The following is a 15,529-nucleotide window of genomic DNA, read 5'->3' on the forward strand; positions in this document are numbered from 1 at the left end:
CGATTTGCTTGATAGGGCGTTGATTGAGTGATTCTGTCTGACGATCTCAACTAAAAACTTCCACATCTTAGTGGTTCATCTGGACAGTTTGGCTACTACAGAAATGATACAAAAAACAGTAGGGTAATCCAGGAATGACAAAAACATCTATTAGGACCAAGAGGTGAATCTGGGATTACGAACTGGGCCGATTGAATCTAAACATCAGAGAGTCTGAAAAATTCAAAAAAGAGGAATTCGGCCAAATGGTTCAAGGTATAGTCTTCATAGATTGATGGATAGTACACCAAGTAAGTTGGTCGACAAACATCGAATCATTACCAAAGTCTCCATGGAGGGGTGTCATTAAGTTTTCCAAGTAAGAATGGTAGCTATTGACTGAGGGTTGTAGATATGACGGTTCACTTTGTGCATTTCTAGTAGTCGAGAGACACACACATTACTCGATCATGTTGCGTCAACAAGCAGCTAAACATTCAGTAAAATGTCATCGTAGGATTCAAAATTGATCGACGTCATTGAAAGGTGTAGAAACAGTGGTCGGGTGAGAAAACACTTCAGTTGTCAGAAATCTTGTTCACAATTAACATCTCAAATAAAACTAACTTTTTTCCTAGCCGAACATGGGGATTGGGTTATGGTCAAAGTTGGTTGTTGATGTTTAGTAAATTTGACCCCGTTGTTAGAGTAAACAAGAAGGTTATCGATAAGACAATCATGAATCCGTAAAAAAAAGTGGAATACTTAATCCGTTCGATTCATAAGTGTCGTCGGAACATTCGTCACTTATTAAGAGACAATGCAATCATTGAGAATTCATCTGAGGGTTCACACGACTTCCCTCGGCGGAAACAACAAGCCCGAGAAAATTGATTTGGTCTTCCTAAACTGACACTTGCTAAACTTCATTTATAACTAGTGCTTCCTACTTTCTTCAACATGAACTTCGGGTGTTTCGAGCAATCTCCATATAGGTATGACTCTGGCTGCCATTGCTAGGGAACCCAAGTCGTAAAGTATCAGTCCGATTTGAAAGTCGTCCATCAATCAATTACACCAAACTTGAGGCACAATCCCGACACAAATTTCTTATGCTTCAAATAGGATGTGACTATTCAGGCAAAATGAGAATTGCACAACCGTGCCGAATGACATCAACAAACAGAAGCCATGACATCAAAGCCGACACACTAATAGGGTAGGAGAAGATCCTAAGTATGCTCTGAACAAACCATGCTCTGAAACCAAATTGACAACCCCAATAACCAAATACCAGGATAGGCGAGTGTTGGTCGACACCCGAGGGTGACAAAGCCATTTAAACATGCGTGCAAGTTATATAGAAAGAACAAACGTAAATAAAATATGTAAATTTGAAGATAATTAAGTATGAAATTGCAGGAAAATGTTCGTACAACTAATCAAGTAGAGTACAAAAGGAATATTTTAAAATAAATGAGATTACAAAAAAAGTGGGTCCTACACCGAGAAAGGAGCTCAAAGCTACTGATGCAGGAGTGCCTTGACGCCAAGATCGTGTGCCTCAATTTTAAATCCTGAAAGGGGCTCAAAACAAAAGGGTGAGTGGACCAAAGTTTATAATAATAATACTAATAATAAGAAAACCATTTTCTTTCTAAACATACTAACCCCTTGTTTTGAAAACTCATATAGTACTACATAGTAGGTTTTCTGAAAACTCTAGCATGCCATGAAAGACATTCGTAAAATATGTACGTGTAAACTCTAGCATGCCATGAAAGACATTCGCCCGAAGGTAAATCCATAAAACATCTGTAAATCACATAAATGATGTACTCAACTAGGGGTATCATAGTTGCCCGCATGCATAACCATCACTCGAAGGTGAAGCTGTACAACACTGGGTTACGCTAGTGAAGAAATATGGTAGGTCCCATCACCCGAAGGTGAAGTTGTACGACTCTAGGTTACGCCAGAGAAGAAACATATACATAACATAACACATCGACTTTAGCTAACATAACACACCGACTTTAGCTGTGGCTAGTGAAGCTGTTCGACACTAGTTTTGCTAGTGAAGTTGGGAGTATGTCATAAATATCCTTAATTGTGTCCTATAGCCATAGATGTATACATATTCGTGTTGTGTGTATGTTTTGTATGATAACCCACTAGATAAGCACCGAAAATGTATCTCAGAAACTCAAATCAAATCTCTAGAGCTCAAAAGCTCAAAGCATCAATTCTTAAACCATAATAAATCATATTCGTAAATCCGTACTATATCATACGCATAATCCAATAATTCATAACGTTTCGTAAAACATAATTCAATAAATCATAAATAATGCATAAAACCTAAAATCATGAAATCATGCTTTCGTGAATGCAAGCCTAGCATTTCATAAAAAATCATGCAATTTGAGAAAGGGTCCACTCACAAATATTTCGCTACCGGGGAGCCGGTCGAACTAGGGAGGACGGGGTCACTTCCAATCGACGCACCTAAACACAAATAGAAACGATTTAATAAAACTATACTAAAACGATTGAACTTGGGAAAACGGATAGCGGATTTGGATTTGGCACGTCGAAAAACCTAAGGAAGGACCTCGGGTTCCTCCATGCGCCACGTGCCACCATGGGGCGGTGGCCTAGGTCACCACACGCCACCTTACGCGCCAAGCACAGCCTCACGCATTCGTGAGTACGAGCGTACTCGCCTTCCTCGTGAGGCCAGGGATTTTGCATGTTTCAGGCCGACTTTCAGAACTCATTTCAAGCTCGATTCTTAACCAATTTCAGTGATATAAGAACCTAAATGAAGTTAAGAATGTAGGGAATCAATACACACCCATTGAAAGTTGTGACATAGCCGGAGTTAGCCGGAAAAAAGGGTCTAAAAGTGGCCAAATGGCCACGGTTTCAACTTCTAGAAATCTGGGAAATTTTTCCCGAGATATTTCCTGCATCCAACACTCGATTAACACTTACCAACTACCCCAATCTAACCTAGAACACGATCTAGAAGATTTTAGGAGTTTACCTGCATCGGGGATGGCGAGGACTCACCATGGCTAGTCGGGGAAGATGATGCACAGTGACTGTCAAGAGAGAGAGGGAGTGAGATCGAAGAGATGTGAGAAAGGGAGGAGGGAGGGTTCCACAGATGGTGATGTTGCTTACCGGAGTGGCGAGGCTAATGGTGGTGGTGGAGGTGGTGTCGTCACTATTTATTTATGTGTGTGTGTCCGTGCTCGGAAAGGAGAGAAGAGTGTAGAGATGAGAGGGAGAGAAAAGCAGAAAGAGTTCTAAATAGAGAAGTTTACGTGGGAAAAAAAGAGAAAAAAAAAGAAAGAAAAAGGGGGAGGAAAGAGAGTGGGCCAGGCGACAACCCAAAACAGGGGTAGGCCTTACTGGCACACCAAACAAAGTAAGAAAAGACGAAACGGGGAAAATATCTAGCGAAACGTAAAATTACCATAATGCCCATACATTTCGAATTCCATAAAATCTCCGTTCTAACTCCAAATTCAATTCTGCTTGAGCCCACGTGCTCATAGGGACGAGTATTACAAGGATACACCATGGAAAAGAATCTCATGTGATACGACAAGGCAATCAACAAAAGTGAACGTTTTTCACTTTGAAGGGCATTTTTGTAAATTCATGCTTTAAAATTTAAAAAACCGTAATATTTTGGACAGTTCGTTACAACTGCTTCGTTATAACTTCGAATTGAGTTGCGTCTGCGGCCATGTGTTCGTAAAAATGAGTACTATTCGAAAATAGTAAAATAAGATGGGAAAATTGAGGTCCACGTGGAAGGCCTATGTGGCATCTCAGGGGTATTTTGATAATTTCACTACTACTGAGAATAAAATACAATAAATCTTAGGACGGGATGTCACTTTTATTTTTTTTTTAATTTTAATTCAAGTCATACTTCACGAATTTTGCTACAAGACTTACATGTATGCAAGAATGGTAGCTAATCCCTTTATTTCACATTAGACTAATCTAAACTGTGATGGGTGATTCATACTCGAGTGCAGCTTCTTCGACCTGTTGTGTGTTTCCTTCAATTTTAATCACTTACTTATTTTATTTAATTAGTTTATGTATTCTATGATAACCAAATCTAATTTGTAGTTAGGTACAATGCAGCAATACTATGTGTTGCTCACGAAAGTAGTCAAGAGTATTGACAAATTTCGTTGATATTACTTGAAGTTGTTTTATGAGGTTGTACTTTGTAATGTCAAAATGTGCAGCCACGATTGATTGTTGGCATGCTAAAATAGAAGAAAATTACGAGCACCTAATCCATCATAATAGGACAGGCTTGAGTGAATTCTTTTTCCTTCTAATCATTCTTTCTTTTTCTTTCTTTTTATTTAAACGGTTACGATTAAACCACGTTAACAATTTTATATTGATTTTTTTTATAAAGAAAGACAAAAAAATAAAAAAAATAAAAACTGAAAGAGAAAGAAGAGAAGTGAATGAGAATATGAGAAAAGAGAATCATATTCTCAAAACTTCGACTCATACTCACCTTCGTAAATTGTGCTCCTCGTGCTTGGTCGGACCAAGCTAGATTGGGATGACAAAAAGCCCTATCGGTATGGGTATTCGTGGATACCCAATCCTAGTAGAGTGGTTATGGAAGTTATATAATTCACGTGTATGGGGCATGTTTGGGGCTGTTTTAAAAATTCAAGTCGGATATGCAGTGGTTGATGATGTTTTCATTCACGACTCGAACTCGATCTAATTACATATGTATATTAGTAATAATTTTTATATATTAGTATGTATAAATACATATAGAAAAGTATGTGCTTCCACTCTAACCTAAGTCTAGAGTTTTAGTCTTTAACCCCCAATTAACAAATCAAAACTTTTGAGAGCACAAATATGATATACACGATTCATTTGACAATTTCATTACCACATGTGGTAACGACATAGTTTTGAACTCGTTACGAAGACTTGATGTAAGATGAAAGTTGTTCATTATAACTAGCTTATTGTGAGGCATTGCCCACTATCTCACCCATTAGTGTAGATAATATTATTTGCTAAAAAAAAAACTTCACATGAACCCTATAAACTATTTATGTGATAGAATTCAAAATATAAGTTTTTAAAAATTTGCCAATTTACCCTATCGTTTAATTCTATCCAATGTAATGTTAACATATCCGTACGTCTGCCAGACCTACCTAAAAATGGAAGGTATCGAGTCTATTGACAATTGAGTTCCCCAGAATTGAGCTATAATTTGTAATTTGATAAGCAAATAAAATCCGTTATCTCAATAATCTCCCCCGTCGGTTGCAAAGAATGGCACATCCTACGAGGCATGCGGTGACACGTCATGTTTGATGTTTGATTAGGTGACCATTGACCATGGTGGTCTTAGTAAGACTCTGACCGCAACCGCAGGAGAACAATTCTCGCTACTTGACAAAACAACCCGCACGTGCCAGGTCCCACACATTTCCCTTTTATCCAGATACGACAAACTGAAGTGAAAACTATGACCGAATACATGAGCTAAATCAAAATAAGCACGTGTCAAAATTAGGAGCCTACGTGGTACCTTCTTGTCACAAAAGTATGGGTCCCACGCATCCAACTTGGAGCAAGAAGCCCCCACGGTAGAATGAATATTTAGTACATTCATTTGGCTTTTTTATGAAATCTTCGGATGTTCTTGAATTGAATTCAAAAATCTAAATAATTTGATAGATAATTTTTGCAACCAATCATGTTTTGATTAAAGAAATTATTGTAGTTTAGCTTCATATTTCAACCAACTTGTTTATTTTTTTGTGTAAAATAATGAGTGTAGAAAAGATCTTAGTTTGAATTTGACTGTTGACGGTATGCAAATAATAACTTTATATTTCAAACACTTCTTCAAACAAGATACATGATGTAGTTTTGAATTTGAAGGCAACTGCAATTTATAAGCTACAGACCCCACTTTTGCTAACACCTCAAATGGACCATAAAATCTTGGTTGTAATTTGTGGAATGGATGAGCAGTCAATGATGTGTACTGACAAAATTTGATTCCTATCCTTGAAATTTCGATCCACCAACTCAATCTTTGTAGTGCCAGATTCATACACTGGTAAGGAAAGAGGAGCTTGGCCATAAACCACTTCATAAGGAGAAAGCTTGGCAGATGAGTGATAGGAAGTAATGAAGCTCCACTCAGCCCATGGCAAGCATTTAACCCATTGTTTGGGCTGCAAGCTACAAAAACAACTGAGATAAGTCTCTAGACACCTATTGACCACTTCCGTCTAACCATCCATCTGAGGGTGATAACGGGATCTCATGCAAAGTTTAGATCCTTGTAGTTTAAAAAATTCCTTTCAAAAAGTACTCATAAACACTGGATCTCTATCACACACTACGGAAGCAGGCATTCCATGAAGTTTAAAGACATTCTCCACAAAAAGTTGAGCAACTGAATTAGCGAAATGTGGATGAGACATGGGCAAGAAATGGGCAGCCTTAGATAGCCTATCAACAATCACAAATATCACAGTTTTACCTCTGCTGGAGGGTAACCCAACTATAAAAACCATAGACAGATCAGTCCACACTCCATTAAGTATAGGGAGAGGGTTTAACAAACCTGCAGGTGCAAGTGTCTCATACTTTTGTTGTTGGCAAACCTGGCAGTTAGTTACCATCTCCTTGATATCCTTTTTCATACCTTCCCAGTAGAATGATCTAGTGAGTCTCTTGTCAGTTTTGAGAAGCCCAGCATGTCCTGCAATGGGACTACAGTGATGCTCTTCAAATAGCTTTAGTCTCCAAGGGCTGTGTGGACTAATCACAATTCGATTTTTGTTCTTAAGAGTCAACACCGAATTTGAGATGAATCAAAGGGGAAGAATCAGAAAAAAGTTTGCAATACTGACTTCGTTTTTTCAAAAACCCATTCATTATTTTCCAGATGTCTGCGCAAGTCATCCAACCAATTAAGGTATGGATATGTGATGGCACGAATTTCTGTAGAACTGAGAGTTGGTTCCATTTGCAAAGTTTCCAAACTACAAGAAGTCAAGTGATTTGGTAGTCTTGATAACGCATCAACTGCAAGATTATACACCCCTTGTTTGTACTGAATTTCATAATCAAAGCCTAATAGTTTTGCAACCTATTTTTGTTGGAAAGGTGAGTTGGCTCTGTTATGAAGGAAATACTTGAGGCTGTGATGGTCTGTTTTGATAATAAAATGGTTCCCATTAAGATAGGACTGCCACTTCTTAATCGCATGTACAATGACCATTATTTCTCTTTCATATATGCAAAGGGCTTGATTCCTTGGACCTAAAACTTTACTTGTGAAAGCTATTGGCCTGCCTTCTTGCTGCAAAATAGCTCCAATATCTATTCCAGAGGCATCACTTTGGCAAACCATCTTTCATTATATTTGTAAGTCCTTCATATATAGTCAAATACAATGAAAGCAAACCCCAGTAGATGTAATCAATTTGGCAAACCACTTAAATACTATGTGTTTATGTGAATGAGTGTGTTATCAAGTTACTAATAAAACACTATTATCCAACTCTGTGAAGCACCATCAAATCTCCATTTACATTTCTCTAAGAACCTGCAAAAGAAATCAAAGGCAAATCCCAGAAAAATACGTGAGACCTTACCCAATAAATCTCTCCACCAAACTCACCATCATTTCCATCAACCAAAAGAAAGATATCCAAAAGCTAAAAATTCGTCCTCCTTATTTAACCAACCAGGACACCATCATCGGTAGCTCAGATTCATATATTTTCTTCATGCGAATTGTTCGTCTGTCTCTCTATAATGACACGTCCTAATTTAAGGAAATTCCAACGGTGAGATCGTCCCATATATTTCAAATACCAACCTAGTCTCCAATTCCGTAAAAAATTGGATAATCATGTTATGAGTATCAAAACCCCTTTTCCGTAGCTCAGATCGAAATACTTCCTTCACAAAAGTTGTTCCTATTCCTCTCTACCATAACATTTCTAAATCCTGAAAGATCCAATGGTCCATTAATTATAAATCCTCGAAATACTAGCACAATCTTGAAAATCCCCAGAAAACTCTGCAATCATGTTTGGAGCTTCAAAACTCTAACTTTCTTATCATCTCTTCTATAACATATCGAAAAACCATAAAAATCCAATCTATGTGCTGACTTGTACACCAGTTCAAATAGCTGATGTTCAGTTCAGCTAGCCTTTTAGTCATGTTATGAGTATCAAAACCCTTTTTCCGTAGCTCAGATCGAAATACTTCCTTCATAAAAGTTGTTCCTATTCCTCTCTACCATAACATATCCAAATCCTGAAAGATCCAATGGTCCATTCATTATAAATCCTCGAAATACTAGCACAATCTTGAAAATCCCCATAAAACCCTGCAATCATGTTTGGAGCTTCAAAACTCTAACTTCCTTATGATCTCTTCTATAACATATCGAAAAACCATAAAAATCCAATCTATGTGCTGACTTGTACACCAGTTCAAATAGCTGATGTTCGATTCAGCTAGCCTTCTAGGCCAACCTCTTTGCAAGGCCAACATCTCTAGTTTCTTTCGCTCACTTTGATGGAAGTTTTCAGCAATTCGACTCCTATTACATATGTAGAATTTCAGCTACTTTTAAGAAGAGAAAGGGGAAGTGACGAAGGAAGAAAGAGAACAAGAGGGAGGAAATGAAATGAAAAATAATAAAAATGAGGAAATAGTAACGTATAGTTTATCATTTATGTTGTTGTTAAAGATTATTACTTTTTTTGTTGATATATGATTATATTACTCTTGTTACTAATTAATTTGATTTATGTTGAAGCTTGCAGGCTTGTTAAAGAAAATGTAATAAACCTAATTTCTCCTAGCTTGCACAAGAACGGGATTTTGGTTGGAATTTTGGGAAGAAATTCAAATGCCTCATTTGGAGCTGTTACACAACCAAATTTGATCAATAATATACCAAAACGAAGCTTAGGATGAGAGGAATAAGGTTCTACCCATTTTAAGGCCAAAAGTTGGTCGGAGTTGCTCAAAAAACAGGCCTAAAAGCTACTACCTGACTTGGAACCTTTTGAACAGAGGGGATTCGAGTATGCAAATTCAAATCCGTGGCCTAGAGATTGTGGGAAGTCATCCGACACTTTAAAACTCAACCAAATAACCAAGGTTTGGCCAGGTTTGGTATGGAAAATCCTACAACTTGCTGGAAAACATGGTGGGTTAGGTATTTGTCATTTAAATACATAGAAACTTGCATGCATGGTAGAAAAATGCAGTGGAACCCAAGGGAGATTTTAATGGTAGAAATCCATAGCTTACTGTGGTCCAAGAAGTTTCAATTCGCCAAAGTTCATTGAATGCCGAAACGGGAACTTTCTTTCGTACTAGTGTGGCACCACGAAGGAGTTGCATATGGTCCTAGATAATTTTTGGGAGAAATTGGGAGGTGGTGATGGAGCTTTGGAGTGGTGGTGATGATGTTCACCGAAAGGGAGAGAGTAAAGAGGGAGCTCCAAGAGAGAGTTTGAAAGATGGGAAAACGTTGAGTGGGTAGAGAGAGAAAATCGGCTGAAATGAGGGAAAATGGGGGAAAATGGGACCGTGAGGGAGAGAAGTGTGAGGGAAAAGTGATGGGGTATGGCATGTAGGGGTGGGTTGGAAAAATCAAAAACCGAAAAAAACCGGACCGAAAACTGAACCGAGATCGAAAAAAAACCAAACCGAAGTTGTCAAACCGAATCGAACCGAATTTGATTGGTTAGGTTTCGGTTTTTGAGGTCCAGAAACCGAAACGGATTGAACCGAACCGATATATGAAAATCATATACAAATACCTCAAAACCTAGTGGCATGAGGATTCGAACCCCTGTCCTCTAAGTTCGGATAGTTATTTCATACCAACTTGCTGTTGGCTTTGTGTTGCTATAATTGTACAACCAATTTATTTATAGGTATTCTAATCTTTAGGCTTTATAAAATTTCTAAAGTTTACAAACCCTAGCCGACTTCCATTTTAGTTTTCACTTTTCTTCTACATACTCTCTCTCCCCTCCGCTACTTTCTTCTTTGTGCATCATCCTCCTCTTTCTCTCAGTCTTCAATTCAATCATTCTCTCAAACTCTTTGTCTCTCATTCCCAGCGGTGACCCTTCTCACTCTCAATCACAACAAAAGGTTAGTCTCACTCACACTCTGAAGTTTAATTTTCTGTTCGATTCCTTTTCTTCCGATCTGATCCCCTATAATTTTTTTCCCTTCTTGTTTAGATTTATTTTTGAATTTGATTTGTTTTGTAATTGATTTTATTCTGTCTGTTTTGGATATTTTGATTTTGCTTCTTGTGAATTGTTTGCGATTTTATTCGATTTGTGTTTTGGGATTTTAGGATTAGGGTTATATTTTTAACGTGTTTAACTGGATGTGGTTATTTGGTTTCGGTTTGAAGTATGTTTGGTTGCTGAGGAATTATGGGAAATGAAGGGGTTCAGAGCTTGACTATTTTAAGGCTCTATTTTTGTTGGGTTTTCATCCTCTGGGTTATTAGGGTTTGGTGATTTTTTTTTCTGATTGGATTATGTAACAGAGATATATCGCGGCTTACACAGTTTTAGAGGTTTGGTTTGAATGTTTGCACTCTGTGGTTGTTTGGACCTTTTGGCTCTAATTATCTGGAAGTATATACAGGTAGGGTTGAGTGGAGCTCCTTGGAGCCCCTTTAGTCTTTAGTTGTAGAAAGAAAAAAAGGGATTGCATTTGCAAGACGCATCTGTGATGGGTTTTAGTGTGATGGTTTTTTATGTATAATGGGATTGCAAGCCGCGTAATAGTCATGCAAAAGGAGAAGGATAGGTCTCAGGAAGTTATGGAACTAAGTACTATTTATCAAGGGGACTAATCATATACTTTGTTTATACTTATACTTTGTTGTTTATGTATAATGGGTTATGCTGCATTTGTTTTGTATAGTTCAATGCACCATGAATCTGTTTCCTTTCTTCGATATCAGTTTGATTCTTGCCTTTGTTGTTGTGGAGTAGTTGTAGGATTAGGTTATTATAAATAGGTGCGTTGTAATTCAATGTTGGGAGACTTGATTTTGTCTTGCTGTAAACTGTAAAGGATGATTGGCCTTCCAGATTTTGTCTTGATTTTCCAGATTTTGTCTTGATTTTGTATCATTGGCCTTCCAGATTTTAATTAACATTTACTTTTGTATAAGTTTGTAGTACTAACTACTATCTTCTTATTATTTTGTGTGAATTAGATGAAGTCAAAGGCGTCAAAGGTCTCAAGGGCCTCAAGCTCAAGTTCAAAGATCAAAATCAAATAGCTTATTTTATCGATTATGTTGAAATGGGACTTTGATTTTATTTATACTCCTTTGGAAGATGTATTACAAAATAGCTGCAAGTTGTTTTCTTAGAATTTTTTTTTGCTATTGGGAAACACAAAACAAAAAAAACAAGAAAAAAAAAACCGAACCGGGCCAAAACCGCACTAAATACAAACCGAACCAAAAGCAAACCGATAGAAAACCGAACCGAACCGAACCAAACAGTAATTTCCGTTTGGTTTCCGGGTTTGGCAAAAAACCGAACCGAACCCACCCCTAATGGCATGTGTGTGTGGAAGAGAGAAAGAGAGAGAGAGAGAGAGAGAGAGAGAGAGAGACGTGAGATGGAGGGAGATAAAGAAAATATATTTTAAAAAAAAAGAAGAAAAAGAAATGATGTGTGATGGCACAAAAGTGTGGGTTTCAAAACCCATAAAAATACTTGCATGGCCATCCCTCATCATTAAGCCTCTTTTAAGGTTGTTTTTTTTTTCCCAGGCTAGACCAAGCAGTGATGCACACTGCATGAGGTCAGTTTTTAGAATATGAATTTATCTTAGGTAAATTTAAACTGTTTCAAACATAACTTCTTCGTTATAACTTTGAATTGAGTTTTGTTTGTGGCCACATGTTTGTAAAAATGAGTACTATTGGAAAATAGTAAAATAAGACTGGAAAAGTGAAAGGAAATTTGAGGTCCATGTGGAAGGCCTACTTGGCATCTTAGGATATTTGGATAATTTCACTACTACTGAGAATAAAATACAATAAATCTTGGGGCCAAATGTCACAGTCTACCCCTCTTAAGAGTATTTCATCCTCGAAATTAGAAGCAACATAATTTAATCATGGAAGAAATATGGATACAAGTCTATCACATGTTTCTCCATTCCCTATGTAGCCTCTTTAGCAGAGTGGTTTCTTCGAATTATGTATCGCTTGCATCTACGCAATTGTAATGACAAGCACTACGAGTGTGTGTCTCTTTGGGTTGAGCCGAAACAATAATTAATTAGGCACGAGACCTAATTTATAAAATACTACCGGAGATGGGCCTACTTGCCCACTTGCTTAACAAACCCAATGAATAGGTTATCGATATTACAGTTTGCAGCATGCAATACCAACAACTGATTGTTGTCTCAATAAATAAGTAATGGAATCCCGAGGGTACAAAATTATTATTTTGCCCTTCATTGGGAAAGTGCATGAATCGTCCGATTTTATGCATCGTTCGCACTCACGTGTTCGTAAGAACACGTACTACCTAGAAAGATTTGAAAAGGAACAGGAAATGATAAGAACTCAGATTTCCATGCATGAAATCCACGTAGGATTTCCACTTAGTCGACTATAGGCATTTCAAAATTTTTCGGCATTAAGGAATAAAATAAGAATAAATGTGGGACGGGATTCTGCCAAGTGGTCTAGAGGGTGTCCTCGAGGACCAACAAAAGATGGGCACCCTAGTAAGTCATTCAACAATCACCAAAATATCATCATAGTCTCCACGTGTACGAGGCTGTTTATACATGAAGTCCACGGTGATATTCTACCATATCCATCCAGATATAAGGAATGACTATAACAACAACAACAACAACAACAACAACAAAGCCTTTTCCCACTAAGTGGGGTCGGCTATATGAATCCTAGAACGCCATTGCGCTCGGTTTTGTGTCATGTCCTCCGTTAGATCCAAGTACTCAAGTCTTTTCTTAGGGTCTCTTCCAAAGTTTTCCTAGGTCTTCCTCTACCCCTTCGGCCCTAAACCTCTGTCCCGTAGTCACATTTTCGAACCGGAGCGTCAGTAAGCCTTCTTTGCACATGCCCAAACCACCGGAACCGATTTTCTCTCATATTTCCTTCAATTTTGGCTACTCCTACTTTACCTCGGATATCCTCATTCCCAATCTTATCCTTTCTCGTGTGCCCATACATCCCATGAAGCATCCTCATCTCCGCTACACCCATTTTGTGTACGTGTTGATGTTTCACCGCCCAACATTCTGTGCCATACAACATCGCTGGCCTTATTGCCGTCCTATAAAATTTTCCCTTGAGCTTCAGTGGCCTACGACGGTCACACAACACGCCGGATGCACTCTTACACTTCATCCATCCAGCTTGTATTCTATGGTTGAGATCTCCATCTAATTCTCCGTTCTCTTGCAAGATAGATCCTAGGTAGCGAAAACGGTCACTTTTTGTGATCTTCGCTAGATTGCTCCGGTCATTAGTGTGGATAAGTATATAAATGGATAGAGATAGGAAAGCAATCACAAGATGTACGTGGTTCACCCAGATTGGCTACGTCCACGGAATAGCGGAGTTCTCATTAATTGTGAAGGGTTTACACAAGTACATAGGTTCAAGCTCTCCTTTAGTGAGTACAAGTGAATGATTTAGTACAAATGACATTAGGAAATATTGTGGGAGAATGATCTCGTAACCACGAAACTTCTAAGTACTGGAGTGTGGTATCGTCTTGACTTTCCTTATCTGTCTCATAGGTAGATGTGGCATCTTCTCTGGAAGTACTCTTCCTCCATCCATGGGTGGTATCTGTAACTGGTGGAGATGCACAAGGTAATGTATCAATGTCACTTGAAGCTTACTTGTAGTTTCAGGCTTGGTCAAGCGCGATACAAACCATGTAGTAGGAGTCCCCCAAGTCGCCGAGGTAGGGGATCTGCTGAAAGGGGTGACAGACAAGGTAAGCAATCAGAGCTCCGGCTGATTGTTCACATTCTCCCTATCTTGCAGGCAGCATGAAGGATAAAGAGAAGAAAAATGAGAAGAGATGATATGGGATACTTTTGCTTTTGAAGAAGTAACTTTCCACAGGCTTATTCTTGAACTGGGCTGGAGGGTTTTCTGGTTTCCTCCAAAGATAAGGCCGACTGAAGAATTTGAGGGTCAAAACAAGTCCATCAAATCTAGAGTACGTTCGACCCTGCTGATATGGGATACTTTTTCTTTTGACAGAGTAATGGATGTATCGGCACGTGTGCTGTTACGCTTGTCTCCACATGTTTCCTTGTATCCTTCTCACTTGCCCTATCTGTTCCTCAGGTAGATGCGAGATCTTCCCTAGAAGCATAAGATGTTGAAGATGAGTACTCGAGAGCAATGCCAGGTAAGTAATCAGGTAAGGGGTTCTAGGCAGTCAGTTCCTGGCTGGAAGCTTGATTCCAAGTGCTGACTGATTGCTCTCTTTCTCCTTGTCTTGCAGGTAAGAACAAGGCCAAAGGAAAAGACAGGGAAAAAGCATGATATGGGATACTCTTGCTTTTAACCCTGATGATATGAGATATTCTTGCTCTAGTATAGCTTGTTTACAGAGGTATTATCGGGGGGAAAGAAAGCTGAATATTTCGAAAGGCTTCGTTGGGAGTGCCCTCTCAGATAAGAGGAAGGGTTGAGCATTTTTGCAGGTCTGCATGTCCGTTGGGGATGGAGGTCGACATATATAGGAGTCTCCCTAACATTAAGTAATAATGCTATTCCTTTACCCTGCTTGGTCATAGCACGGTAGTGGGAGCTGCCAGCTTCACAAGTTTTAACTCTGTCAGAGCACTTTGAAAAAGTGGTCTGTGGTATCTGGAAAGCTAATGTTGCGTGTGAAGATTACAGACAAGCTTTATCCAAGGAGATCCAGCTCTTGAAGTTGGGAAAGTGGTGCCTCTTCGGTTTTCGAACAAGCAATCCTGTCGGGGATCTGGCTCTCGAGATTCGGAGAACGATGCCTCTTCGATTTTTGAGAAAGCAATCCTACTGGGGGTCTGGCTCTCGAGATTCGGAGAGCGGTGTCTTCGATTTTTGAGAAAGTAATCATGTTGGGAGTCTGGCTCTCGAGATTCGGAGGGCGGTGCCTCTTCGATTTTGGAGCAAGCAATCTTGTTGGGAGTGTTTTCTCGAATGTGAGTAAAGGTTGGGCATGTTTGCTAGTCTACCTTGCCACGAAACACAGAGGTTGACACACAGGGACTTTCCAATTATCCAGCAGTGGTACTGTTCCTTTACCCTCTCTTCGATTTTTGAGAAAGTAATCATGTTAGGAGTTTGGCTCTCGAGATTCGGAGGGCGGTGCCTTTTCGATTTTGGAGCAAGCAATCTTGTTGGGAGTGTTTTCTCGAATGTGAGTAAAGGTTGGGC

The 15,529-nt window shown here is 38.8% G+C and overlaps 1 long non-coding RNA gene across 1 annotated transcript; it reads right to left on the reverse strand.

The window, feature by feature from the left end:
* Positions 1-1,474: 1,474 nt before the first annotated feature.
* On the reverse strand, positions 1,475-3,203 carry LOC126620113 (uncharacterized). Its single transcript, XR_007622244.1, has 3 exons — positions 3,029-3,203; positions 2,424-2,487; positions 1,475-1,556 (listed from the first exon to the last, which is right to left on the reverse strand). It is a non-coding gene; the product is annotated as an uncharacterized LOC126620113 (long non-coding RNA).
* Positions 3,204-15,529: the final 12,326 nt, after the last annotated feature.

The sequence above is a fragment of the Malus sylvestris genome, chromosome 4 (assembly GCF_916048215.2).
Source record: "Malus sylvestris chromosome 4, drMalSylv7.2, whole genome shotgun sequence".
Lineage (NCBI taxonomy): Eukaryota > Viridiplantae > Streptophyta > Magnoliopsida > Rosales > Rosaceae > Malus > Malus sylvestris.